The 18271-nt window shown below is 41.4% G+C and overlaps 1 protein-coding gene across 1 annotated transcript in view; it reads left to right on the forward strand.

Moving 5' to 3' along the window:
- ARMC10 (armadillo repeat containing 10) overlaps positions 1-18271 on the forward strand; it is a 68616-nt gene that overhangs the window by 399 nt on the left and 49946 nt on the right. The gene's annotated exons all lie outside the window — the stretch shown is intronic.

The following is an 18271-nucleotide window of genomic DNA, read 5'->3' on the forward strand; positions in this document are numbered from 1 at the left end:
CGTGTCCGACTGTGCGACCCCACAGACGGCAGCCCATCAGGCACCGCTGTCCCTGGGATTCTCCAAGCAAGAATACTGGAGTGGGTTGCCATTTCCTTCTCCAATGCATGCATGCACGTTAAGTCGCTTCAGTCGTGCCCGACTCTGTGCGACCCCATGGACAGCAGCCCACCAGGCTCCTCTGTCCACGGAATTCTCCAGGCAAGAGTACTGGAGTGGGCTGCCATTTCCTTCTCTATGGCTTCCTTGTGCTGGGAGTAAATAAGAAGCCCAGCCAGGGAGGGAGGATGGTGAGAAGAGCCAGGTCGGGAAGCCCAGGTGCAAAAGGCGGATCTTAATTGGATGAGTGTAGGGTTCGATTCCCTACCTTCATTTCTTTTTTTGAAAATACCAGGATGGATAATTGCTGTAACTTTCTTGCCCAAGTCTGGTGGCACAGAGGAGGATTAAGTTTTCCAGAAGTGTGTAGATTGCCTTTCGCATTAAATCTTGCTCCTGACCTTTTTGTTACCAGAGTGTGTGTCTGGTGTTGCCCGGCCTGCAGCGATAGATGAAATTCTGCATGCGGTTAGCCTGGAAGGGACACCTGAGGGGCAGCTCTGAAAGGACGTACTTTGAAGTCACCGTGGTCTATGTATAAACAAAGTTTTCGAGACAGGAGATACAGATAGAACGCTTGTCTGCATTCAGGACAACCCTCCTGGCGGACAAGTGCATGATCAAGTTTGGGTCCAAAAGCTAATTGGTCCTTTCAAGATTCTAACAATTTGCTGATGTTCTGAGGGGATATTTCAGGTCATGGGAGTTGTTACAGAAATTGTTAAAAAATAAAACCTGCCAACCAAGAAATTCCTCCCTACAAATGTGGGAAAGAACTGAATAACTTTATTATCAAATAAGCATTTAACCAGATTGCTACACACATCTCTAGCAGTCTGCTAGTGGGATTTCAAAGACTGAATTCGCACCCCTGTAAGTATGTACGCAGGTGCAGCCTATTTCATATTATGTACATACCCTCATGATAAACAGTAATTTGTCCTTAAGAGGACTTAACTGAACCATTTGCTACACATGGTTCATTCTCAATTCACTGGTGGTTGAGATGGTGTTTGTGTTAGCTAATTACTTTTATATAGAGAAAAAAATAAAACTTCTCAGTGTCTTTATAACCATGTAGTCACAACATAGAACTAAGTACCAAGCTCAGACTCAAAACAGATAAGGAGATGGGGACTTCTTGATATTTACATTTCAAACAGATGACATCAGAGCCACTGAGAAAGGCTTTTTAGGTTGTAAACCAGCAAGAGGCTTAGCTTTTTAAAAGATGTACATTCATATCAAAGGGACAAAGGATCTACAGTTAGAAGTTTGCTCAAGGAAATCTTTGCAAAAAAGGGAGTAGGAAAAAGGTTCCTTTCCCTTCTGGCACAGGGGAAAAGAATCAGTTTTAAAAAAGATTTGTACTTATTCTTGCTGCCAAAGCTTAATTTGTTGTCTTTGTGTCAAAGATATTTCTGTATAAGTATTTAGTCAGGTGACCTGAACCCAGATACCTACTCACTTATACTTACTGAAAAAGATGAAACTGACGAAGTCTCACTACTTCCCTAAATCACCATTACCATGGTCAGACAGCTTACAAAATCAGTTGTTCACAGCCCCTCCCTGAAGCTATACTTTTTTTTTCTTTGAAGAAGATTTAAGAAATACCCATTTTGTCAGCATCATCCTTATATTTTGCATGGTGATCTTTTTTTTTTAAATTGGAATAAACGTTGTATTATATGTGTTAGATAAATACCAAAAAGATTTGAAATTTGTATGAATTGCAAAATGATCTCCATAAGTTTAGTTGACATTCATCACCACAAATTTTCTTCTAATGAGAGCTTTTAAGATTTATTCTCTTTGCAACTTTCAAGTATATAACACAGTATTAACTATAGTCACCAAGCTGTTTATTACTGTAAGTACTTATTGCCCTTATAACTGGAAGTTTGTACCCTTTGATCAAAATCTTCCCATTTCCTTCAGCCCTCAGGCCCTGGCAACCACCATGACACTCTCTGTTTCTATGAGTTAAGAATATTTTTTTTATATTCCACATCAAAGTGAGATCGTTCTGTTCTTGTCTTTCATTTGTTTGACTTATTTCACTGGACATCATGCTCTCAGGGTCCATCCATGTTGTCACAGTGACAGGCTTTCCATCTTTCTTTTGGCTGAATCACATGCCATTATCTGTATGTGCGAGTGTGTGTGAGTGTGTTGCCATGTTTTATGTATATATTCATCCATTGATTGACACATAGGTTGTCTCCCTGTCTTGACTGTTGTGGATAATGCTATAGTGAACATTGGGGTGCAGATATCTTTTCAAGGTAGAGGTTTTGTGGAATCATGAAGTGGAATTGCTAGATCATGTGATAGTTCTAGTTTTAATTTTTTTGAGGAACCTCCATCGTTGGAAATTTGCTCTCTCACCAACAGTGCACAAGCATTCTCTTGCCTTTACAACTTCACCAGCATGTGTTCTGTCCTTTGAGGAAAGTCATTCTGACAGGTATGAGGTGATAGGTAACTGGTTTTGGTTTGCATTTCCCTGAAGATTAGTGATGTTGAACCCCTTGAATGTACTTCTTGGTCATTTGAATTCTTTCAAAAAAGGTCCATTCAGAGCCTCTGCCCATTTTGTAATCAGATTGCTTCCTTTTGTTTTTTCTTACTGAGTTGCATGAGGATTTTAAGTATATTTTAGGTATTAACCAAATATCAGATACATGATTTGCAAATATTTTCTCCAGTTTCATAGATTGCCTTTTCATTTTGTTAATGGCTTCCTTTGCTGTACAGAAGATTTTTAAATGTAATTTTACTTGTTTATTTTCCTTTTGTTGCTTCTGTTGTTGTTGTTTAGTTGCTAAGTCATTTCTGACTCTCTTGTGACCCCATGGGCTATAGGCCACCAGGCTCCTCTGTTCATGAGATTTCCCAGACAAGAGAATGGAGTAGGTTATTTCCTTCAGGGGATCTTCCCAACCCAGCAATCAAAACTGCTTTTCCTACATCAACAGGCAGATTCTTTACCAATGAGCCACCAGGGAAGCCCTTTGTTGCTTCTATTTTTGGTCAAATTCAAAAAATCATGTTAAGACCAATGTTAAGAAGCTTACCATCTATGTTTTTTTTAGCAGTTTAAAGTTTTCAGGTCTTATATTCAAGGCTTTGATCCATTATGAGTTAATTATGTGTATTATGTAAGATAATGGTCCAGTTTGATTACTTTGCACATAACTGTCTAGTTTGCCAAGCACCATTTATTGAGGATACTGTTCTTTCTCCAGGTATACACCTGGCTTCTTTATCATAAAGATTTGGAATTGTTCTATTTTTGGAAAATTGGCATTGGAATTTTGATAGCTATAGCCACCAAGGAAGCAATAGCTATCAAAATTCCAATGCCAATTTTCCAGAAACAGAACAATTCCAAATCTTTATGGAACTAAAAAAGGTCACGAATAGTCAAAGTAATATTAAGACGAAAACTGGAAACATCATGCTTCCTGAATTCAAAATATACTACAAAGTTGTAGTACTCAAAACACTATGGTACTGGGGCAGGGGAGAGAGACACAAAGATTAATAGACTAGAACAGAGAGCCCAGAAATAGACCCTCATGCCCTCATGTATTGATCATATTTGTGATCTTTTTAGTTCCATAAAGATTTGGAATTGTTCTGTTTCTGGAAAATTGGCATTGGAATTTTGATAGCTATTGCTTCCTTGGTGGCTCAGATGGTAAAGTAACCTTCTGCAATGCAGGAGACCTGGATTAGATCCCTGGGTCAGGAAGATCCCCTGGAGAAAGAAATGGCAATCCACTCCAGTATTCTTGCTTGGAGAATTATATGGACAGAGGAGCCTGGTGGGCTACAGTCCATGGGGTTGCAAAGAGTGAGACATGACTGAGCAACTAACACACTTTGGGTAGTATGGACATTTTAGCAAGACTAAATCTTCCTACCCTTGAGCATAAGTATCTTTGCATTTATTTGTATCTTCTTCCATTTTTTCCCATCAATATCTTTGGCTCAGACGGTAAAGCGTCTGTCTACAATGCGGGAGACCTGGGTTCGATCCCTGGGTTGGGAAGATCCCCTGGAGAAGGAAATCGCAATCCATTCCAGGACTGTTGCCTGGAAAATCCCACGGACAGAGGAGCCTGGTAGGCTACAGTCCATGCGGTCGCAGAGTCGGACACGACTGAACGACTTCACTTCACTTTTTCCACTTTTTTCCATCAGTATCTTATAGCTTTCAGTGTACAAGTGTGTCACCTCCTTGATCAAATTGATTCCTGGATATTTTATTCTTTTTGATGCAATTACACATGGGCTTGCTTTCTTAATTTCTCTTTTTTATAGTTTGTTTTTGTGCAGCTGGTTTATTTTTCAGTTTTTATTCATTTGTTGGTTCATCTGTGGCTGTGCTTGGCCTGCCTTGCTCTGTGCAGGCTTTCTCTGGTTGTGGTGAGCGGGGCTACTCTCTAGTTACCGTGCACAGGCTTCTCACTGCGGCTGCTTCTCGTGTTGCAGAACACAGGCTCTAGGAGTGTGTGGCTTCAGCAGCTGAAGTGCACAGGCTCAGTTGCCCTGTGGCATGTGGAATCCTCCAGGACCAAGGAGCAAGCCCATGTCCCCTGCATTGGCAGGCAGACTCTCAACCACTGGACCACCAGGAAAGTCCACAACTGATTTTTTTTTTTTTAATATTGAATTTGTATCTTGCAACTTTGCTGAATCCATTTATTGGTTCTAACAGTTTTTTTGGTGGAGTCTTCACAGTTTTCTCTGTATGTCATCTGTAAATAGAGTTTTACTTTGTGCTTTCTGATTTGGATGCCTTTTATTTATTTTTCTTGTTGAGTTGCTCTGACTAGGACTTCCAGTACTATGCTGAATAGAAGTGATGAGAGTGGGCATACTTGTCTCGTTTCTCAGAAAGCTTTCAGATTTTCACTGCTGAGTATGATGTTAACTGTGGGCTTTTCATATATGACCTTTATTATGTTGAGGTGCATTCCCTCTATGGGGCTTCCGTGGTGGCTCAGTGGCAAAGAATCTGCCTGCCAATGCAGGAGAAGCGGGTTTGATCCCTTAGTAGGGAAGATCCCCTGGAGAAGGAAATGACAACCCACTCCAGTATTCTTGCCTGCAGAATCCCATGGACAGAGGAGCTTTGCAGGCTCCAGTCCATGGGTTTGCAAAAGAGTCAGATATGACTTAGTGACTAAACACAAACAACATTATCTCTGTACCCACTGTTGAGAGTTTGTATCATAAGTGAATGTTGAAGTGAAGTGAAGTTGCTCAGTCGTGTCTGACTCTTTGCGACCCCATGGACTGTAGCCTACCAGGCGTCTCAGTCCATGGGATTTTCCAAGCAAGAGTACTGGAGTGGGTTGCCATTTCCTTCTCCAGGGGGTCTTGCTGACCCAGTGATCAAACCCGGGTCTCCCGCATTGGAGGCAGACACTTTACCCACTGAGCCACCAGGGAAGTGAATGTTAAATATTGTCAAATGCTTTTTCTCCATCTACTGAGATAATTATATGATTTTTATGCTTCATTTTATTATTGTGATGTAACACAGTATTGATTTGCAGATCTTGAACCACTCTTGCATACCAGGAATCAATCCCACTTGATCATTGAGTAGATCCTTTAATGTTTTTGCTGATATTTTGTTGAGAATTTCTGCATCTATGTTCTGGGTATATTGACCTGTAATTTTCTTTCCTTGTGGTGTCTTTGTCTGATTTTGGCATCAGGGTAATACTGGCCTCGTAAAATAAGTTTGGAACTGTTCTACTTTTTTGGAAGAGTTTGAGAAGGACCTGTATTCATTCTTCTTTAAATGTTTGGTAGAACTCACCAGTGAATCCATCTGGTCCTGAACTTCTGTTTTTAAGGCAAGTTGTTGATTACTGATTCAGTTTCCTTACTGGTAATTGGTCTGTTCAGATTTTCCATTTCTTCATGATTGAGTTTTGGTGCGTTTTGTGTTCCGGAAACGTGCCTATTTCTTCTGGGCTGCGGTTTGCTGGTGTGTAATAGATCTTAGCAGTCGCTACGATCCTGTGCATCCTGTGGCATCAGTTGTAATGTCTCCCCTTTCTGATTTTGTTTGAGTCCTCTCTTTTTCTTGGTAAGCCTAGCTAAAGGTTTGTTTATTTATCTTAAAAAAAAAAAAGCAGCGCTGTATTTCATTGATCTTTTCTGTTGTCTTCCTTGTCTCTGTTTCATTCATTTCTGCTCAGAAATTTGTTATTTTCTTCCTTCATCTAACACTGGGCTTTGTTGTTTGTTTTTCTGGTTCCTTGAGGAGTAGTAAAGTTAGGTTGTTTGACATCTTTCTTGTTTCTTATGTAGGCATTTATTGCTGTGAAACTCCCTCTGAGAACTGGCTTTGATATATCCCATATGTTTTGGTTATGTTGTATTTTCATTTTATTGCTTAATTTATTTTAATTTATTTTTAATTGGAGGATAATTAGTTTACAATGGTGTGTATTTTTATGCCAGACAACTATGTGAATCAGCCATGTTGCAGATGTTGTTCAGCTGCTCAGTAGTGTCTTGAGTCTTTGGACCCCATGGACTGCAGCACGCCAGGCTTCCCTGTTCTTCACTGTCTCCCAAAGGTTGCTGAAACTGATGTCCATTGAGTTGATTATGCCATCCAACCACCTTATCCTCTGTTGCCCTCTTCTTGTCCAGCCCTCAAATCTTTCCCGGGGTCTTTTCCAGTGAGTTGGCTCCTCACATCAGGTGGCCAAAGTATTGGAGCTTCAGCTTCAGCCCTTCCAGTGAATACTCGGGTCTGATTTCCTTTAGGATTGACTGGTTTGATCTCCTTGCTGTCCAAGGGGCTCTCAAGAGTCTTCCCCAGCACCACAATTTGAAAGCATCAGTTCTTCAGCTTTCGCCTTTCTTTGGGCTTCCCTGTGGCTCAGCTGGTAAAGAATCTGCCTGCAGTGGGGGAGACCTGGGTTTGATCCTTGGGTTGGGAAGATCCCCTGGAGAAGAGAAAGGCTACCCACTCGAGTATTCTAGCCTGGAGAATGCCATGGACTGTGTAGTCCATGGGGTGGCAAAGAGTCAGACATGACTAAGCGACTTTCACTTTCAGCTTTCTTTATGGTCCAAGTCTCATTCATAGGTGACTACTGAAAAACAATAGCTTTGACTATACGGACCTTTGTTGGCAAAGTAATGTCTCTGCTTTTTAATACACTGTCCAGATTTATCATAGTTTTTCTTTCAAGGAGCAAGCATCTTTTAATTACTTGGCTGCGGTCACCATCTTCAGCAATTTTGGAGAGCCCAAGAATATGAAATCTGTCACTACTTCCACTTTTTCCCCTCTCTATTTGCCATGAAGAGATGGGATTGGATGCCATGTTCTTAGATTTTTGAAAGTTGAGTTTTAAGCCAGCCTTTTCACTCCACTCTTTCACCTTCATCTAGAGGCTCTTTAGTTCCTCTTTGCTTTCTGCCATTGGAGTGATATCGTCTGCATATCTGATGTTGTTATTTTTCCTGGCAATTTTGATTGCAGCTTGTGGTTCGTCCAGTCCAGCATTTCTCATGATGTACTCTGCATAGAAGTTAAATAAGCAGGGTGACAATATACAGCTTTGATGTACTCCTTTCCCAATTTTGAACCAGTCTGTTGTTCCATGTCTGATTTTAACTATTGCTTCTTGACCTGCATACAAGTTTCTCAGGAGGCCAGTAAGGTGGTCTGGTGTTCCCATCTCTTGAAGAATTTTCCACAATTTGTGGTGATCCACACAGTCAAAGGCTTTAGTGTAGTCAATGAAGCAGAAGTAGATGTTGACATTCTCTTGTTTTTTTCTGTGATCCATTGGAGTTAACAGTTTGATCTCTGGTTCTTCTGCCTTTTCTAAATCCAGCTTGTACATCTGGGAGTTCTCGATTCATGTACTGTTGAAGAATAGCTTGGAGAATTTTGAGTATTACCTTGGTAGCGTGTGAAATGAGTGCAGTTGTCTGGTAGTTTGAACATTCTTTGGCACTGCCCTTTGGGCTTGAAATGAAAACTGACCTTTTCCAGTCCTGTGGCCACTGCTGAATATTTTAAATTTGCTGACATATAGAGTGCAGCACTTTCACAGCATCATCTTTTAGGATCTGAAATAGCTCAGCTGGAATTCCATCATTTCCACTAGCTTTGTTCATAGTAATGCTTCCTAAGACCCACTTGACGTCACACTCCGGGATGTCTGGCTGTGGGTTTGTGACCACATCATTGTGGTTTTCTGGGTCATGAAGACCTTTTTTTGTGCAGTTCTGTGTATTCTTGCCACTTCTTCTTAGTCTCCCCTGCTTCTGTTAGGTCCTTGTTTTTTCTGTCCTTTATTGGGTCCATCTTTGCGAGAAATGTTCCCTTGGTATCCCCAGTTTCCTTGAGGAGATCTCAAGTCTTTCTCATTCTGTTGTTTTCCTCTCTTTCTTTGCATTATTCTCTTAAGAAGGCCTTTGTCTCTCTCCTTGCTATTTTCTGGAACTCTGTATTCAGTTGGATATACCTTTTCCTTTCTCCTTTGCCTTTCTCTTGTTTTCTCAGCTATTTGTAAGGTTTTCTCAGACAACCACTTTGCCTTCTTGCATTTCCTTTTCTTGGGAATGGTTTGGTCACCACCTCCTGTACAATGTTACTAACCTCTGTCCATAGTTGTTCAGGCACTCTGTCTACCAGATCTAATCCCTTGCATCTGTTCATCACCTCCACTATATAATCATGAGGAATATGATATAGGTCATACTTGAATGGTCTAGTGGTTTTCCCTATTTTCTTCAATTTAAACTTGAATTTTACAATAAGAAGCTGATTATCTGAGCTTCTCCATATTCGGCTGCAAAGGATATAACCAGTCTGATTTCAGTGTTGACCATCTGGTGATGTCCACGTGTAGAGTCATCTCTTGTGTTGTTGGAAGAGGGTGTTTGCTATGACCAGTGTGTTCTCTTGGCAAAGCTCTGTTAGCCTTTGCCCTGCTTCATTTTGTTCTCCCAAGGCCAAACTTGCCTGTTACTCCAGGTATCTTTCGACTTCCTACTTTTGCATTCCAATCCCCTATGATGAAAGGACATCTTTTTTTGGTGTTAGTTCTAGAAAGTCTTGTGGGTCTTCATAGAACCTTTTGACATCAACTTCTTCAGCATTAGTGATTGGGGCATAGACTTGGGTACTGTGCTGTTGAATGGTTTGCCTTCGAAACAAACAGGGATCATTCTGTCTTTTTTGAGATTGCACCCAAGTACTGCATTTTGAACTCTTTTGTTGACTATGAGGGCTACTCCATTTCTTCTCAGGGATTCTTGCCCACAGTAGTAGATATAATGGTCATCTGAATTAAATTTGCCCATCCCTGTGCATTTTAGTTCATTGATTCCTAACACGATGTTTACTTTTGCCACCTTCTGCTTGGCAACATCCAATTTACCTTGATTTATAGACCTAACATTCCAGGTTCCTATGCAATACTGTTCTTTATAACTCAGACTTTACTTTCACCACCAGACACTTCCACAACTGAGCATTGTTTCTGCTTTGGCCCAGCCTCTTCGTTCTTTCTGGAGCTATTTCTGCTTTCTTTCCCAGTAGCATATTGGACACCTACAGATGTGGGGGGCTGTATCTTTTTGACTTTTCATACTGTTCATGGGATTCTTGAGGCAAGAATACTGCAGTGGTTTGCCGTTCCCTTCTCCAGTGGACCACAGTTTGTGAGAACTCTCCACTATGACCCGTCTGTCTGGGGTGGCCCTGCATGGCATGGCTCATGGCTTCATTGAGTTAGACAAGCCTGTGATCAGTGTAATCATTCTCATTAGCTTTCTGTGATTGTGGTTTTCATTCTGAAAACTGTGTTCGATTATAGTTCTTGCTTCTTCTGTTTGCCCTCTGATGGCTAAGGATAAGAGGCTTGTGTAAGCTTCCTGAGGGAGGGACCAGCCGTGGGGAGAACTGGCTCTTGCTCTCCTGGGTAGGCCCATGCTGGCTAAATCTTTATTTCAGTTTTCTGCTGATGGATATGGCTGTGCTTCCTCCGAGTTAGTTGTTTGTCCTGAGGCAACCCAGTTCTGGAGTCTACAGTCTCTACAGTAGGGCTAACTAGCAACCTTCCAAAAGGACTTATGCCAACACACACCTCCCTGGACTGCTGCTGCCAGTGACCCTATCCCTGAGGGAGGCTAATTCCAACCAAGGCCACTTCTGGGCCATGCCTCTGCAGGAGACCCTCAAGCACTCACAGGGAGGTCTGACACAGTCTCTTGTGAGGTCACTGCTTCTTTCTGGCATGCACAAGATTTTGTTTGTGCCCTCCAAGAGTCTCTCTTTCCCCCAGTCCTGTGGAAGTTCTATAATCAAATCCTGCTATCCTTCAAAGTCAGTTTCCCTGGGGGTTCCCTTTGCTGGATCCCAGTTAGCATCCCTGAGGTGAGACCTAGGACTTTTGCAGCAGTGCGAGAACTTCTTTGTTATTATTCTCCATTTTGGGAGTCACCTACCTGCAGGTATGGGATTTGATTTTGACGTGATTACATCCCTCCAACCAGCTCATTGCAGCTTCACCTTTGTCCTTGGACACAGGATATCTTTTTTTTTTTTTTTTTTTTTTGGTGAGTTCCAATATCCTGTCAGGGGTTGTTCAACAGCTAGTTGCTCTTTTGGTGTTCTCATAGAAGATGGGCACATGTCCTTTTACTCTGCCATCTTTTCTCTGGTGATAATGCCCATATCATTGTGGTCATAAAAAACATTCTTAGTACTGTTTCAGTCTTCTTAAATTTATTAAGACTTGTTTTGTAGCCTAACATGTAAACTGTCCTGGAGAATGTTCCACATGTGATTGAGAAGAGTTTGTATTCTGCTGTTTTTGAATGGAATGTTCTGTAAATATTAAGTTCATTTGGTATAATGAGTCCAGTGTTTCCTCACTGATTTTCTGTCTTGATGACCTATCCATTGATGAAAGTAGGGTTTTGATTTGGCTACTGTTACTGTATTGCCACCGATTTCTCGCTTCAGGTTTGTTAATTTATGTGCTCCTATGTTAGGTATATAAACATTTACATATGTTATATGCTCTCGTTGGTTCAAATCCTTTATCATTATATGATGACCTTCTTTATGTCTTATTGCAGTGTTTGTCTTAAAATCTGTTTTGTCTGATAAGTATGTCTGCCCCTGCTATTTTATTATTTCTATTTGCCTGGAATATCTTTTTTCATACCTTCACTTCAGTCTTGTGTTTGAATCTTTAAAACTGAAGTGAATCTCTTGTATACAACATATGGTTTCTGTAATATTGTGATTTATGATAAGAAATGTGTATTTGGTCTTTGGGCTTCCCAGGTGGCTCTGTGGTAAAGAATCTGCCTGCCAAGCAGAAGATGCAGGTTCAACCTCTTGATCAGTAAGATTTCCTGGAAAAGGAAGTGGCAGCCCACTCCAGTATTCTTGCCTGGGAAATCCCATGGAGCGAGCTGGTGGACTACAGTCCATGGGATTGCAAAGGAGTCAGACACAACTTAGCGACTAAACGACAACAACAAATATTTGGTCTTATATCTGTCTCCGGCGCAGGGTTCCTAATAAAACCCTTGGAATTTCCTAAGTGATGTGAGTGGAAAAGGTGATTTTTTAATGTTGGTGAGTTGACTTTTGGAAAGCATTAAAGGTTGGGGACTGATTGTTAGTGGAGCCAACTTTGTGATTAGAAGGATGGAACATTCAGTCTCACTTTCCCCTGACCTCTGGACTGGTGAGAGGGGCTGGAGGTTGAATCTGTCACCAGTATCCAACAATTTAATCAATTGTGCTAATGTAAAGAAGTTTCTAAAAAACCCCAAAAGAAGGTAATTCCTTTGTTCCTTTCTTCTTCTGTTGTTATTTTCCTTTCAGTTCAGTTTAGTTCAGTCACTCAATGTGTCCGACTCTGCGACCCCATGAATCGCAGCACGCCAGGCCTCCCTGTCCATCACCAACTCCCGGAGTTCACCCAGACTCATGTGCATCGAGTCGGTGATGCCATCCAGCCATCTCATCCTCTGTCGTCCCCTTCTCCTCCTGCCCCCAATCCCTCCCAGCATCAGAGTCTTATCCAATGAGTCAACTCTTCGCATGAGGTGGCCAAAGTCTTAGAGTTTCAGCTTTAACATCAGTCCTTCCAATGAACACCTAGGACTGGTCTCCTTTAGAACGGACTGGTTGGATCTCCTTGCAGTCCAAGGGACTCTCAAGAGTCTTCTCCAACACCACAGTTCAAAAGCATCAATTCTTCGGTGCTCAGCTTTCTTCACAGTCCAATTCTCACATCCATACATGACCACTTGAAAAACCATAGCCTTGACTAGATGGACCTTAGTCGGCAAAGTAATGTCTCTGCTCTTCAATATGCTATCTAAGTTGGTCGTAACTTTTCTTCCAAGGAGTAAGTGTCTTTTAATTTCATGGTTGCAGTCACCATCCGCAGTGATTTTGGAGCCCAGAAACTAAAGTCTGACACTGTTTCCACATCTATTTCCCATGAAGTGATAGGACCAGATGCCCTGATCCTCATTTTCTGAATGTTGAGCTTTAAGCCAACTTTTTCACTCTCCTCTTTCACTTTCATCAAGAGGCTTTTTAGCTCCTCGTCACTTTCTGCCATGAGGGTGGTGTCATCTGCATATCTGAGGTTATTGATATTTCTCCCAGCAATCTTGATTCCAGTTTGTGCTTCTTCCAGTCCAGCGTTTCTTATGATGTACTCTGCATATAAGTTAAATAAGTAGGATGACAATTTAGACCCTTGACATACTCCTTTCCCTATTTGGAACCAGTCTGTTGTTTCATGTCCAGTTCTAACTGTTGCTTCCTGACCTGCATACAGATTTCTCAAGAGGTAAGTCAGCTGGTCTGGTATTCCCATCTCTTTCAGAATTTTCCACAGTTTATTGTGATCCACACAGTCAAAGGCTTTGGCATAGTCAATAAAGCAGAAATAGATGTTTTTTTGGAACTCTCTTGCTTTTTTCCATAATCCAGTAGATGTTGGCAATTTGATCTCTGGTTCCTGTACCTTTTCTAAATCCACCTTGAACATCTGGAAGTTCGCGGTTCACGTAATGCTGAAGCCTGGCTTGGAGAATTTTGAGCATTACTTTACTAGCATGTGAGATGAGTGCAATTGTGTGGTAGTTTGAGCATTCTTTGGCATTGCCTTTCTTTGGGATTGGAATGAAAACTGACCTTTTCCAGTCCTGTGGCCACTGCTGAGTATTTTAAATTTGCTGGCATATTGAGTGCAGCACTTCCACAGCATCATCTTTCAGGATTTGAAATAGCTCCACTGGAATTCCATCACCTCCACTAGCTTTGTTTGTAGTGATGCTTTCTAAGGCCCACTTGAGTTCACATTCCAGGATGTTTGGCTCTAGAGTGATCACATCATTTGTGATTATCTGGGTCGTGAAGATCTTTTTTGTACAGTTCTTCTGTGTATTCTTGCCACCTCTTCTTAATATCTTCTGCTTCTGTTAGGTCCATACCATTTCTGTCCTTTATTGAGCCCATCTTTGCATGAAATGTTCCCTTGGTATTTCTAATTTTCTCGAAGAGATCTCTAGTCTTTCCCATTCTGTTGTTTTCCTCTATTTCTTTGCATTGATTGCTGAGGAAGGCTTTCTTATCTCTCCTTGCTGTTTTTTGGAACTCTGCCTTCAAATGGGAATATCTTTCCTTTTCTCCTTTGCTTTTTGCTTCTCTTCTTTTCTCAGCTATTTGTAAGGCCTCCTCTGGCAGCCAGTTCCCTTTATGATCTGATAATTCCCTTCAGTGGTTATGGGGCTTCCCTGATAACTCAGTTGGTAAAGAATCTGTCACGTGAGTGTATGTTCCTCGGTTCCTTGTCTTGTCACAACAAAGATTTGGAGCAACGGACATTAAAGCCCTCGGCGCGTTGCAGCTCTCGGGTCGTGGACAAACCGTGTTATAGCTTTTAGGCAAATCAGTGTTACAGCTCTGTTTTATTTAGAAGATAGCATTAGAATCCATCCTTGAAGCGTGAGGGCATGCCAACCCAAAGACTCAAAGTAAAGAGAGTGGAGGAGCACGCGGAGGGGAGAGAGAGAGGGAGGGAGGGAGAGAGAAAGAGCGCGTGCACGCGGGAGAGAAAAAGAGGGAGAAAGCGCTTTGGCTCCTCCTCTTATATGTTTTTTCCTCCACCTGGGCCGGCCCTGTGCAAATTGGGCTTAGCCAGGAGCGCTGTTTGTTCTACCTGAAGTCTTCACTCTGGTCTTCGGACCTTCCTTGTCTTTTAGCCACCACCATTTTGGACTCATTTTCCCTATTCTACCTACCTAACAAATCCACCTGCAATGCAGGAAACCCCGATTTGAATCCTGGGTCAGGAAGATCCGCCGGAGAAGGGAAAAGCTACCCACTCCAGTACTCTTGGGCTTCCCTTGTGACTCAGCTGGTAAAGAATCCATCTGCAGTGCCGGAAACCTGGATTCAGTTTCTGGGTTGGGAAGATCCCCTGGAGAAGGGAAAGGCTCCTACTTCAGTATTCTGGCCTGGAGAATTCCATGGACTGTATAGTCCATGAGGTTGCAAAGAGTCAAGCACGACTGAGCGCCTTTCTCATGTAGTGGTTATAACAGTCTATTTTAAGTTGATAACAACTGTCAGTTTGAAGGTATGCCTTCTAAAGCTCTGCATTGTTACTCTTCCCACGTGCAACACACACGCTTTTGTGTTTTTGATGCCACAGTTTGCATCTTTTTATTTTGTGTATCCCTTAACAAAGGCTTCCCTGGTGGCTCAGAAGGTAAAGAATTTGCCTTCAATACAAAGACCTTGGTTTGAAATTCCTGGGTTGGGAAGATCCCCTGGAGAAGGGAATGGCTATCCACTCTAGTCTTCTTGCCTGGAGAATCCCATGGACAGAAGAGCCTGGCAGGCTGCCCCAAAGAGTTGGACAGAACTTAGTGACTAAGCACACACGAAAGGCCAGTGTGGTGGTGCTGAATTCCTTCAGGTTTTGCTTGTCTGGAAAATCCTTTATCTCTTCTTCATTTATGAAGGGCAGCTTTACTGGATACAGTATTCTTAGTTGACAGTTCTTTAAGCATTTTGAATACATGATGCTCCTCCCTTCTGGCCTGTAAGGTTTCTGCTGAAAAGTCTGCTGATATTCTAATGGGGGTTTTCCTTGGATGTAACAAGTTGTTTTTCTGTTACTGCTTTTAAAATTCTCCCCTCGTCTCTTAATTTTTGTGTTTTAATTATAATGTGTATTGTGGTTCTCTCGTGTTCCTCCTGTTTGTAACTCTCTGCTTTATGGATCTGGTTTTCCTTCCCCGGGTTAGGGAAGTTTTTATCCATTATTTCTTCAAATAAATATTCTGCCTCTTTCTCCCCTTTGGGATCCCTGTAAGGTAAATGTTGATCCACTTGATGTTATCTTCACTTTTTCTTTTTTCTTTTTTCATTTTTCTGTTCAGATTGCATGAGTTTCACTGCATTTAGAGTTCCAGGATCCTTTTTTTACTTCATCTAGTATGCTGTTGAACCCCTCTAGCTTCTTTTTCAGTTTATTTATTGTATTCTTCTATAGCTCTATGGCTTCTTTAAAACTTTATTTTAAATTGGAGGATAATTGTTTTTCAGTGTTGTGTTGGTTTCTGCCATACAACACTGTGAATCAGCCATAAGTAAACTCTTACTTTTATTTAGTCTTTTTTTGTATTTCCTTTCCCTCTGTTGAAGCTCTTGTTGTGTTCATTCATTCTCCCAAGTTTGGTATGCATCTTTATGATCATTACTTTGAACTCTCTATCAGGTAAATTACTTATCTGCATTGTGTTTAGATTTTTTCTGATGTTTTAGTTTCTTCTTTCCTTTGGAACATATTCCTCTGTTTCTTCATTTGGCTTGATTCTCTGTCGGTTACTATGTATTAGATTGAAACAACCACCTTTCCCATTTTGAAGGTCCTGTGTAGGAGATGAACCTTATTGTTCAACCTTGCCCCAGCTCTTAGCTGTTTCTCAAAACTTGTGATTGCCCAAACAGCCTGTTTTATTTTTATTAGCTCCTAGTATTTGATGTGCCAAGAGCTGTCAGTGTCCCAAGAGGAGATTCTCAGTAAACCCCTAAGTGAAGATTGGTTGGAAGCCAGACCCTAAGGTAGCAACTTTTAAAGTATGCAAATATCCTTCTTTGGGGGAAAGTCTGGGGGATGGGTGTTTCTGTCTGTACCTTCTTTACTAAGCTGTAGAATGGCAGCCAGCTAAGTACCGTTTCCTTGTTTGCTACTGTCTTATTGAATCTGTGAACATAAGCCCCACTGACCACCAGAGCCAGGTGATCAAGGGGTGTCCCTTGGGTGGCAGCCCCAAACCAGAGGCATACACAAACTCCTTTCTGGGAAGTACCAGTGACCTACAGCAAGGCAGGGAGAGAATGCAGAGATGGCACCTGTCTGTTCCCCCATCTCTAAAGAGCCTTGCTCTTGGTTTCTTTCATTGAAAATGTTGGTTTCAGTCTTTTGCCTCTACTGTGTCCTTGGGGGTTAGCCATGATGATTCTGTAGAAACCCTTTAGGTTGCTCTCTCTGAATTCACTATAGCCTTGTGAGTGTTGTGAATGCAAGCCCTGTTAACTTTCAAAGCTAGATGTTTTGGGGAACCCATCTCTCAGGCGGAAGTCTTAAAAGTTGGGACACAAGATGGGGACCCTAAACCCCTTGCTGCTCAGGGAGAAGCTGGGAGTTGTCAGTTCCTTCCCAGCTGTGTGTCCCTGAACCAGGGGTGGGGTTGATGGTGGCAGTGTCTCAGCCTTTCCTACCCACTTCCCAGTGAGTTGTTTTCTCATTTGCCCAGTGTATGGGAATCACTCAGGTTCAAGATTTTGTTTACAGGAAATTGTTTCATATGTAGCTATAGATTTGGTATGTCCCCATAGGACGTGAGTTCAAGATCTTCCTATGTGACTATCTTGAACAAGAACCAAGTAGTCTTTTGTTTGTCTTAAACTTTAAGAAAAATTTAATTCCTGTTCTGTTAATACTGTTTGAGAGCTTGAAAGAGATGGAAATAGTCCCAGTTCATTCAACAGCCTGATCCCCCACCTGACAAGAATAGCATGCAAAGACTGTAAATCTGTCTCAGTTGTGAATAAAGATATACAAATACTAAATAAAATACTAACATATTAAACCCATTACACGATTAAGGTAATAATATTCCAGGACCAAACTGACGTAAAGGGAGGATCCAAGTTGGGAAATAGATTGGTGTAATTTTTTGCATAAATAGATTAAAAGCAAAAGCACATAATGACCTCATAATTAGAAAGCCATTTGATTCAACCTTGTAAATCAGCTATACTTCAATTTTTTTTAAGTTGCATTAGAAAGATATTTGAAGGGGAATTCCCGGGTGGTCCAGTGGTTAGAGCTCTGTACTCTCAATGTCTAGGACCTGGATTCGATCCCTGGTCAGGGAACGAAGATCCCACAAAGTGTGTGGCATAGCCAAGAAGAAATAAAAAGAGAGATATTTGAATATCATTATTTCTAATAAAAAGAGCAAGTTAGGAATAAATAGAAGGAAATATTCTTAAGTTGTTGGGGAACCTCCATCAAAAACTAAAAACAAACATTCTATTTCATGCTGAAACACTGCTAGCATCCTTATTAAATTCAAGAACAAGAGAAGTGTAGGACTTTACCGGTGGTCCAGTGGTTAAGGCACCACACTTCCACTGCAGGGGGCACAGGTTTGATCCCTGGTCAGGGAGCTTTGAGATCCCACATGCTACATGGCATGGCCAAAAATAAACAAGCAAAAAGAACAGAAGGGCACCTGATACCACAGCTGTTATTCAGCATTGTCCTGGAGTCTTTGGCAGCTTGATAAGAAAGGAAAAACTGGGTGAATATTGGAAAGGAGGCAGAAGTATAATTACATAATGATTTACTTGGAAAAGCCTAAGAGAGTAAACTGAATAACTTTAGAAACAAGAAGAGTTGAATAAAGTAATTTGAATGCAAGATAAATATACCCTATAGCTTTTTGTATATAAGAAGTAACTAATTCAAAATATAATTGAAAAGATTTTATGATAGCTATAAAATCTTTAAAAACTAGGAACACATCTAGCAAGAAGCCTATACGAAGATAA

The sequence above is a fragment of the Ovis aries genome, chromosome 4 (assembly GCF_016772045.2).
Source record: "Ovis aries strain OAR_USU_Benz2616 breed Rambouillet chromosome 4, ARS-UI_Ramb_v3.0, whole genome shotgun sequence".
Classification (NCBI taxonomy): Eukaryota; Metazoa; Chordata; class Mammalia; order Artiodactyla; family Bovidae; genus Ovis; species Ovis aries.